Below are 12,153 nucleotides of genomic sequence, written 5' to 3' on the forward strand. Positions count from 1 at the left end.
ATTTAAGGAATCTTAAATAACTTTGATGGATGCTTTGCTGGAACAAAACCTTTTTTATACTTTCTTTAAAAAATTATTGTACTAAACTCTGGGAGGAGACACAAATACGAGTAAGTGTGGTCCCTGACCTCAGAGAACTTACAATTTAATAGAGAAGAAAAGAATCATATGTAAATTAATAGATACAAATGAGAATATGTTTGAGAAGTAAAAAAGTACAATGAAATCAGATGACAATAATGTTTTACAAAGAACCATTTATAAAGATGAAAGGATAATTGATCATTAAGGTCCTTTGCAGCTCAAGATCTCATTTTCAAACTTAGATAACTATCAGTACTAGCAGAGTATAAAGCCAGGACATTCCATTCTTTAAGACTACTTTGCTTCAGTTTGGCCCATTTTGTATTAGCATTCAGGTATCTGACTTGTTCCCCTTTGCAGAGATCATTAGTGCCACTGTTTTCTCTGCCACCTGTATTTTTGTATGGGAATAGGCTTACAGGATATCTAGTTGCATAAGGGAGTGTCATAACACTGTCAAATGAGCAACTGCTAAAAGAGGTAGCCGCCAAGGATTCTACTTAACCTACGTTTTTGGCTCTCAGGGCTTCTGTCATGAGGGATATCATGTTCAGGAGATATTATGCTTGGGGTATTTACTTCTCAAGCCCATAGGAATTTAAACAGTTCTAGCTTCCCAGGGGTGAATCACTCAAAGTCACACATTCATTCAGCAGACTTCATGCTTTATATGGTGGGCTAAAGAACACGAGCAAGGAAATATTCCTATATTGGTAAGGCTTTGGGAGGAGCAGGGTGGTGGTTGTTGTTACTTATTTTATTCCATTTATATAAGACAAATCCCTGAGTCTTTGGAATAGGTACAAATATCCTCAAGTCCCAAAGGATAGTCAGAATCTGAAAAGGAACATTGATACTAGGAATTCTTCCTACCTGGCTATGGCAAGAAATATTCAATTTATTAGATATTTATTTACAAATATCCAAATACTTATTCAGCACCTATTGTGTGTTGGGCATCATGCCAATCACTGGAGACACAAGCACAAAGTATGTAGAATGACATACATTGATCTGTCAGGGCAGTCCAGAGATAGAAGCACAAATTAGGAGATGGATATGAAGTGAGGCCAACTCTATGGATCTTGAGGAATTGAGGAGGGTAGCAGTTTCTGTGTTTAGGAGCCATGAACAGAAAGATGAGGAGAATAATACCTTAGTGGAGGACTTCAGGAGAGAAATGAAACTTTTAAAGGAGAAAAATAAAAAACTAAAAGAAAATCAGGGAGTGGCCATAGCCCTTTTACAGTAATCCATGAACCAATTATTAACGTGTTTCTTCTGTGGAAAAAGGGGTCATATAATGATAGTCTATAAGAAGTGGAATCAGGAAAAAAGGGAAACTAACATCTTTAGAAATGATAATAATTACAGAGATAATACTCCAACTGAGGCAAATGATAACAACAAAATACCCAACAATAACATATTCAAAATGGGGCTCATCCACACTATACTCAGGATGAAAATGCCTCTCAGTGTGGGGGACTTCAGAGAAATACCCAAGCATCTTTATGAAGATGCGAGGGGTGGGGGTCATAAAGACCCTGAAATCAAAGGGTCAAACCTTTGATTTCCCAGATCCTGATGTTTTAATTCCAATTATCCTTATCCATTCGCACACCCCCATAGTGATGAACGTCATGTAACCCTAAAAGTTGGAAATTTGTGTTATGATTGTCTCTTAGATACTGGAGCATCCAAATCAGTATTAATGAGTAAACCTGATTCTGAATGCGATTCTAAATGTCCCAAAGCTTTCCCCTCATATGGTGTCTGTAGGACCCCTAATAGTAGCACATTCTTTTCTGCTAATGCCTAATTCCCCTATAAATGTGCTGGGAATGGTAGTTTTTAAGGTAACAGATTCTAATTACACATCCTGAAGTTCTTTATGTGCCCTTTTTGTTCTGTCATACTGACATCCCTCCTAAAGCTCTTACATTCAACAGAAATTCCAACATGAAATCAAGTCTGAAAATCCAGAAGGTAAGAATTCATTTGCTTGGCAGGCAAATGTTGTTGTTTTGTAACCCCTACTTTCTGTCTTGAAATCAACACTGTGTATTGGTTCCAAGACAGAAGAGTGATCATAACTAGGCAATGGAGGTTAAATGAGTTACCCACGGTCACATAGCTAGGAGGTGTCTGAGGCCATATTTCAATCCAAGACCTCTTGTCTCTAAGCTTGTCTCTCAATCCACTAAGGCACCTTTCTGCCCCTTTGACAGTCCTACATTTGAACAAAAATTTTCTTCAGTTTGAGGTTCTTGTATGAGGTGAGTGGCTTGACTTACAGGAGGGGGTACTCTTTGATCATAATTTGGCTGGGTCCTATTTCTATCCCATGCCATCACACATAAGAAAATAGATCCATATTTTGAAAGATAAATGAGAACTACAAAATGTTAGAGTTGGAAGGGACTTTAGCAATCTTTTATTCCAATCCTTTCATTTCTGTAGATGAGAAAACAGAGACCTAGAAAGCTAAAATTATTTGCCCAAGGTCACACAGTCAGATAATGCAGAATTAGGAACAGAATCCTGGTCTCCTAACTCCCAGTCCTATGATCTCTCTGTCATTACAACACATTGTTGAAATGCTCAAGTGTTGATTTCCCAGAAATGACTGAGTAAAATTCCTGCAAAGCACTCAGAGAAAATGAATATAAATCAAGGAAACAACCATTGCTTCTATATGCTACTTTTCCACATTGTTTTTTGTGGAGGAGGAAGGAAACTACACTCTAATTGGTGTAGGAAACACCCAAGGCAAGTCAACACTTATTCTGTAGCTGGGATACTGAGAAGTGAAGTGACTTTGTCCAAGCCAGTGTATGTTAGAGGTGAGATCTGAAGCCAGTCTTAAGACAGAACCTTAGCATGCTTTGCTGCCCAACAATACAGCAGTAAAAATGCCTTGTTCTTAGTACGGGGCAACAATTTTGGGGGGCTGTATCATTTGACTCTTGGCACCTTCAGCTATGTGTATTGAATCTGACCAATTTAAAAATGTTCGATGATCCAAAGTGAGAGCCAGCTGATGAGTCATATTAATGATGACCATGTTCTACTCAGTGGAACTGAGTTGTGTTCAGTGAGAAGGATCTGGTTCGGTAAGAAACCCATATGTAGGCTTAGGAATATCAGGACACATCTCAGTGGGAAATTCCCAGTTTAACCTGAAGTTCCTGTGAAGGATGATTTCCTATCTAGCAAACTGACAGCCACAGGAATTGTGACTCAGCTTGGGTGGGGAAAAGTCATAACCTTGTTGAAATTTATGTTAGCAAATCATAAATTAAATTCCAATTAGATCAAGAAATAGGGGTAACTGAAAATGAATTAAAGTTATATGGTTTAGTGAAAAGAAGACTTTTTTCTGCTGGGTGTGATCTTGACTTAGGACACAGGGATGACTTTCAGGACCCTAGCGACCAATAGTCACATTTTCTAACAGTTACATTGCTATTGGACTACCTTGGAATTTTCCACCCTGCCCTTTTGTGTATTGCTTTCCTTCATTAGATTGAAAAAGAGGGCTAGGACTGTCTTCTTTTTTATTTGTATTTGTATTCTTAGCACTTAGTACAGTACCTGGTATATAGTAGGTGCTCAATAAATGTTTAGATTGATCAGTGTAGAAATTTAGATGATCTAGTTAGAGCTCCATTCAATTTAATTCAGTTCAACAAATGTTAAACTGCTTATTATTTACACTGCTCTATGCTTTAAGGATACAAAGATGAAAAATGACCTAGTATCTGTCCCCCAAGAGCTTTCATTTTAATAGAGGGCTAAAATATGTACATAATTAAGTAAAAGTTATAATATTTACTTATATATTCAAATTATACTATATAGAGGAAAGGTCAAACAGGGATAAAAGAGTGGGGATCTAGTTAGGTAATTCAGGCTGGCAGCATATATATGGCAATACCCAATCTGAGTCTAGAAGGAAAAGAAAAATTTCACTGGAAAGAGATAGGGAAGGAAATAATATTAGGTTAAGCAGATGGCCTGTTAGTATACAAGAAGATAAAGAGCTAGATGGATGAAGCTGGGAGATGACTAGCAGTGCAAAGTGCCTAATACAGAAAAGTGAAAAAGTAGTCTAGATGGGTGAGTTGGAGTTAAATTCTGATAGACTTTGAATCTAAGAATTAGGGTTTTATCATTTAAAGCAAGAAACCACTAGTGGCACACATTTCATGCTGTGTCTGAAATCAAGAAGACCTGAATTCAAATTCAGCTTCAAACACTTCCTGTGTGACTTTGGGTGAGTACTTTAACCTCTCTTTGCCACAATGTCTTCAAATGTAAAGCAAGGATAATAGCATCAATCCTTAGAAAGTTGTTTTCAGAATAAATTAAGATAATTGTAAAAAATCTTAGTACAGTGCCTGGAACTATACTATAGTAGGTGCTATATAAATGCTTATCCTTTCTCTTCTATTCTCTTTCTAGTTGAAAGTTCTCTAGGAACACTGAGCAAGGGAGAGAGAGGAGTGTGATTCAGCCTGAGTTTAGGAAGATTTCTTTGGCAATAGTAGGCAGAGCAAAGCTAGAAGAAAAAGGCAGGAGTCAAGAAGGCCAGTTAAAACTTAATAGTCTAAACAAGAGATGATGATGGTCCAAATTAGATCAGTGAAGTATGAGTAGAAAGTAAGTGACAGATGTCAGAGATCTTGCCAGGGTAAAATTGATAGATCTTGTCAATTCATTGGATGTGAGATACAAGGAGAGAAAAGAATCAGAGAGAACAGGTTGAAATGTTAGATTGAACCTGAGAGGAAAAATACATCTAAATATTCAGATTTCGTTGCATTTTTATCAGTCTCATCTACATAAAAGTGATGATTAAAGCAATAGATGTGGGTGAAAACACTAAAGAAAATAATATAGAATAAGAGTTCTTAATTTTTTTGTTATGTATTCCTTTGGAATTCTGGTGAAATCAAAGGATTCCTCGATCTAAGGTTTTAAACATTAAAAAATAGGGGACAGCTGGGTAGCTCAGTGGGTTGAGAGCCAGGCCTACAGATGGAAAGTCCTAGGTTCAAATCTGGCCTCAGACACTTCCTATCTGTGTGACCCTGGGCAAGTCACTTAACCCCCATTGCCTTGGAACCAATACATAGTGTTGATTCTAAGACAAAAGGTAAGGGTTTAAAAAAATAAACATTAAAAAATGAAATACATAGGATTATGGCTATACCGAAATAGCAAAATATACAGAGTGTCCCCCAAATCTAGATTTTCTGGCTTAAAACTGCCCTAAGACTTTTGAGACATCCTATATATATTTTAAAGACCAAAACAAAAAACTAGTTCATGAATCCGATGTTAAAAATTCCTAGTATTAAAAGAGGAGAGAAGAAGACAGAGGACACAGCTTTGGAGACAAATTATGGGAGTAGAGTCAAGATAGCAGACTGAAACTTGCATTCTGATGAATTTTACCAACATATGCTCTTCAAAGCAATCTAAAAAATGCATCAAACTAAATTCTGGGCAAAAAAGTTTATTAAGTCACAGTGTCATTTTTCTAGCTCAAAGCAACTTAGGAAGAGAAAAGAAGAGTTCTGTAGACACTAGGGTGAGAGGTTGTTTGAGATAATAAGCAGTGATCAGAAGCAGCACCAGTGGTGGAGGCAATAATGATATGAGAACAGCTCAATACCTAGTGAGAATAAGAGGACTAAATATTTGGTCAGAGAGAGATCTAAAAGGAACCTTGTGCTAGCACTAGGACTAAGATTGGGAGCCATCTGGTAGTTCTGCACCCATTAATTACTCAGTTCCAGAATAGAAGGAGAAACAGTCATGGTTTTATGGTTGCATGGGAGCAGGAGTCCTATCAGGGTAAGAATTAGAGCATGAACAAGAAGTATGATGATGACACCTTTCCCAAGGTTATACTTCTATGGAAGCAGTGGAAACTTAGAAGCCCCTACTGAGCTATGAAAGCAGCAGAAGGACATAAGAGACAGAACCCAGGATATATATCTCTCCCACTTCCAGAAGTGAGCAGAGTTCAACATCATATGCAAGCCCAATGAGAATTCCTAGAAGAACTAAAGAAAGAGATAAAAAAGAGCAAAGATTTTTAAAATCAAAGAAGAGCCTCATAGGGGAAAAAAGGGAAAAGCTATTAATTAATAGCTTGGCAAAAAGGCACAAAAGTACTGAAGAAATAATTCATTAAAAATCATAATTGGCTGGATGGCAAGAGACACAGAACCTTATTGAAGATAACATTAAAACAATTAGAATTGGAAAATGGAAACTAATGACACAATGAAACATTAAGAAACAATAAAACAAGATCAGAAGACTGGAAAAAATAAAAGAAGCTGCAAAATATCTCAGGAAAATAGAAAAAAAATGTGAAATATTACTTGGGAAAACAACTGACCTGGAAAATATATCCTGGAGAGACAATTTAAGAGTTACCAGATTACCTGAAAGGCAGAAAAAAGGCCTAGATATCATATTTAAAGAAATTATAAAGCAAAACTGTCCAGATATCTTAGAATCAAAGGAAAAAGTAGAAATCAGTAAAATCTACTAGTTATCTGCTAAAATAACCCCCAAATGAAAACTCCCAGGAATACTATACCCCAAACCCAGAGCTCCCATGACACAACAAAAATACTGAAAGCAGGCAGAAAAACCTAGTTCAAAAACCATGCAGCCACAGTTAGAATCACATAAGATTTAGCAACTACCATTGTAAAGGAGAGGAAGGCTTGGAAAATGATATTCCAGAAGAAAAAAAACTAAATTTACAACTAAAAATAACCCAGCCAGGAAAACAGAATTTTACAAGGGGGAAATGAATATTCAATGAGAGGAAGGATTTTCAAGCATTCCTGATAACAAAAGACCAGAGCTGGATAGAAAATTTGAACTTCAAACATATTTGAAGTAAAATACCTCCATCCTGAGGCATCCCAAAAGTGGGACATGGACATCATAAAGTAACATCATATCTAACAGCTTGAGGCTTGCATCTTTGGTGTCTCCTGGCATCAGCATGAGCATCAATGTGGGAGAGCCAGTGCAATATGTCCATAGAGGTGGAGTATATTGGGGTTTAAAAACTAAAGCAGAAAGCCAGGTGGTTCTCTTGGCTTCCTTACATGCCACAGAACTGGCTTTTTTTTCAGAGCTGCTTCCTTATTTCATCATGCCATCTCTGGCAAGCCTCAGCCTGGTCTGAGCCAGATAAATGGTGAATCTGATCTAGAAAGGTTTTGCTAACTATCTCTTTCTCTCTCTACTTCTCTCTTTATTAGTAAATACTTATGAATCTGGTGATGAGCCTCCAGATCAATTTTATAATTTGTAACAAACACACAACTCAAAGAAAGCATAAAAAAGCAAACAGACAATATGGGAGAAATTAGGTTTAGATCAACATCTCACACCCTATACCAAGATAAATTCAGAATGGGTGAATGACTTGAATATAAAGTGGGAAACTATAAATAAGTTAAGTGAACACAGAATAGTATATTTGTCAGATCTCTGGGAAAGGAAAGATTTTAAAACCAAGCAAGAGTTAGAGAAAATTACAAGATGTAAATTAAATTGTTTTGATTATATTAAACTAAAAAGCTTTTGTACAAACAAAACAATGCAGCCAAAATCAGAAGGGAAACAACAAATTGGGAAAAAAATCTTTATAACAAAAAACTCTGACAGGGGTCTAATTACTCAAATATAAAAGGAGTTAAATCAATTGTATAAAAAATCAAGCCATTCCCCAATTGATAAATGGGCAAGAGACATGAATAGGCAATTTTCAGGTAAAGAAATCAAAAGTATCAATAAGCACATGAGAAGGTGTTCTAAATCTCTAATAATCAGAGAAATGCAAATCAAAACAACTCTGAGGTATCACCTCACACCTAGCAGATTGGCTAAAATGAAAGAAGGGGAGAGTAATGAATGCTGGAGGGGATGTGGCAAAATTGGGACATTAATGCATTGCTGGTGGAGTTGTGAACTGATCCAACCATTCTGGCTGGCAATTTGGAACTATGCTCAAAGGGCTATAAAAGAATGCCTGCCCTTTGATCCAGCCATACCATTGTTGGGTTTGTATCCCAAAGAGATCATAGATAAACAGACTTGTATGAAAATATTTATAGCTGCGCTTTTTGTGGTGGCAAAAAAACTGGAAAAAGAGGGTATATCCTTCAATTGGGGAATGGCTGAATAAATTGTGATATATGCTGGTGATGGAATACTATTGTGCTCAAAGGAAGAATAAACTGGGGGAATTTCATGTGACCTGGAAAGACCTCCAGGAATTGATGCAGAGTGAAAGGAGCAGAGCCAGAAGAACATTGTACACAGAGACTGATATACTGTGGTAAAATTGAATGTAATGGACCTCTGTACCAGCAGCAATACAATGACACAGGACAGTTCTGAGGGATTTATGGTAAAGAACGCTACCCACATTCAGAGGAAAAACTGCAGGAGAGGAAACATATAAGAAAAACAACTGTTTGAACGCATGGGTTGAGGTGGACATGATTGGGGATGTAGACTCGAAACTACAACACCAATGCAACTAACAACAATTTGGAAATAGGTCTTGATCAATGACACATGTTAAAACCAGTGGAAATGTGCTTCGGCCATGGGTGGGGGGAGTGCGGGAGGTGAAGGGGAAAGTAGGAGCATGTAACCATGTTAAAAATGAATATTAATAAATGGTTTTTAAAAAAAGCAAACAGAGATGATGAGAAGCCATAGGGAAAAAGACAAGATTATACACAGACAATTGGGTATAGAAATTATCTTTTCCAAAAGAGGATAAGTAGGAGGAAAAGAGAAAGACTAAGAGAAAAAGGTAGATAAAATGACAAATAGATTAAGGGAGTCAACAGTTAGAAGCAAAACAGATTTTTCAGGAAGGAAATGGTAAAAATGGAGGATACATTGAACAGAATAGAATGGAGGAAATCACATAGTTAACAATCATAACTGTGACTATGAATTGGATGAATTTACCCATAAAATGGATGAGTATTACAAAATAGATTAATAATGAGAATCCCACAATCTCTTGTTTGCAAGAGGTACACTTGAAACAGAAACAGAGTAAAAATAAAAGGCTAGGGAAGTATCTGTTATCTTTCAGCAGAATTAAAAAGGCAGAGGTAACAATCATAATTTTTAGACAAAGAAAAAGCAAAATAAACCTGATTTAAAAAGACAATAAGGAAAATTACATTTTGCTAAAAGATACCATTCAAAATGAATTAATATGAATAATGAACACTCATAAACCAAATGTACCAATTCTTGATGGAAAAGTTAGTTGAGTTATAGGAGCAAAGAGTAAACCTATACCAATGCAGAACCTCAATTTGCCCCCACAGTCTAATAAATCTAATCATGAAACAAACAAGAAAGAATGTAAAGAGACGAATGGAATTTTTGAAAAATTAAATATCATGGCCCTTTGGAGAAAATTGAATGGGAATAGAAAGGAATGTTTCTATTTCTCAGCAGTATTTAGCACTTTCACAAAAAATTGACCATGAATTAGGATATAAAAACTTTAAAGACAAATGAAGAAAAGCAAAAATATTAGATATATCCTTTTCAGAATATAATGTAATAAAATGTCATTCAATAAATATTCAAAGCATAGATTAAAAATTATTTGAAAACTAAATAACATAATCCTAAAGAATCAGGAGACCATAGAACAAATCATAGAAACAATCAATAATTTCAGTAAACATGAAAACAACACTGAAGCAGACCAAATTTGTAGGATTCAGCTAAAATACATACTTAGTGGAAAATTTATATCTCTAAATGCTTACATCAATAAAAGAGAGAGAATAGAGCAATAAATTAGGCATGCAACTAAAAAAACTAGAAAGACAAATTAAAAATCCTTAAGTGAACAAATAGAAATTCTGAAAACCAAAGTAATTAATAAATTTAAAATTAAAAAATTGAACTAATAAAAAACTAGGAGTTGGTTTTATGAGCAAAATACAATAAAATAGATAAATCATTGGCAAAATCCATTAAAAAAAGAAACTAACTTACCAGTACCAAAAATAAGAGTGAATGCACAGCCAATGAAGATGAAATTAAAGTAATTATTAGGTGTTCTTTTGCCCAATTATATGTCAACAAAGTCAACAATCTAAATGAAATGGATGAGTACTTACCAAATTATAAAATGTACAGATTAACAGATTAGGAAATTGAATATTTAAATAATCCTATATTAAAGAAATCAATTTTTAGCAAATATTTGAAGAACAATTCCAATACTATAAAAACTGTTTGGAAAAACAAAACAAAACAGGAATTCTTTCTATGACAAAAATATGATTTCATACCTAAACCAAGGAGAGCAAAGACAGAGAAAGAAAGCTATAGACCAATATGAATTCCTACTAAAAAAATACTAGTTGGCATATTAATAAATGGGGCTTTTCTTATCTTGCAGCAGAGTACAAAAGTTATCTTGTAGATAATGAGAATAAAAGGTAATGAGGATAAACTAGAAACCTTTCCTATAAGATCAGGCATGGAGCAAGGATGTCCATTATCATAATTATTGTTCAATATTGTTTTAGAAGTGCTAACTACAATAAAGAAAAAGTAATGAAATGAATAGGCATAGGTGATGAGGAAACAAAACTATTATGTGATATGATTTACTTAAAGAACCCTAAGAAATCAACTAAAAAGCTTAATAAAATAATTAAAAACATCAACAAAGTTGTAGGATATGATATAAGTCCAAACAAATTATTATCTTTTCTGTATCTTCTGAACAAAGTCCAACAGTAATAGATAAAAGGAGAAATTCTATTTTTAAAGTTGCAAACAATGTAAAACACTAAGGAGTCTACCTGCCAAATCAAACACAGAAACAATATGAACACAATTACAAACCACTTTTCATATAAATGAAAGCATATAAATAAGTGGAGAAATATTAATTGCTTATAAAGAGGCTGAGCCAATATAATAAAAATGGCAATACTACCTAAATTAATTTACTTATTCATCAAACTACCAAAAATTATTTTATAGAGTTATAAAAATATTTTAAAATTCATTTGGAAAAACAAAAGTTCAATATCAAGGGAATTAACTTAAAAAATGTGAAGAAAGTGGATCTAGCAGTATCAGATCAGGTTAGATTACAAAGTGACAATCACCAAAACAATTTAATACTGGATAAGTAATGGAGTAGTTGATCAGTAGAAAAATTAGTCTGAAATCTACAGAAGTAAATGAGCATAGTAACCTAGAATTTGATAAACCCAAAGATCTAAGACATTGAGACAAGAATTCAGTATTTGATAAAAAATAGTATTCTGGCATAAATGAGGCATAGACTACATTTCTGACTATATATCAAGATAATGTCAAAATAGATTTATGATTTAGATATAAGGGGTGATATAAGCAAATTAAGGTGGGATGGGGGAAAATTACCTGTAATTTCTATGATTAGGTGAAGAGTTCATGACCAGACAAGAAACAGAGTATAATGGGAGGAAAAATAGATGCTTTTGATTATATTAAGTTTTTTTAAACATTTATTAATATTCATTTTTAACATGGTTACATGATTCATGCTCCTCCTTTCCCCTTCGCCCCCCGCACTCCCCCCACCCATGGTCGATGCACATTTCCACTAGTTTTGTCATGTGTCCTTGATCAAGACCAGTTCCCAAATTGTTGGTAGTTGCATTGGTGTGGTAGTTTCGAGTCCACACCCTCAATCATGTCCACCCCGACCCATGCGTTCAAGCACTTGTTTTTCTTATATGTTTCCTCTCCTGCAGTCCTTCCTCTGAATGTGGATAGCGTTCTTTACCATAAATCCCTCAGAATTGTCCTGGGTCATTGTATTGCTGCTGGTACAGAGGTCCATTACATTCAATTTTACCATAGTATATCAGTCTCTGTGTACAATGTTCTTCTGGCTCTGCTCCTTTCCCTCTGCATCTGTTCCTGGAGGTCTTGCCAGTTCGCCTGGAACTCCTCCAGTTTATTATTCCTTTT

Source organism: Gracilinanus agilis, chromosome 1 (genome assembly GCF_016433145.1).
Source record: "Gracilinanus agilis isolate LMUSP501 chromosome 1, AgileGrace, whole genome shotgun sequence".
NCBI lineage: Eukaryota > Metazoa > Chordata > Mammalia > Didelphimorphia > Didelphidae > Gracilinanus > Gracilinanus agilis.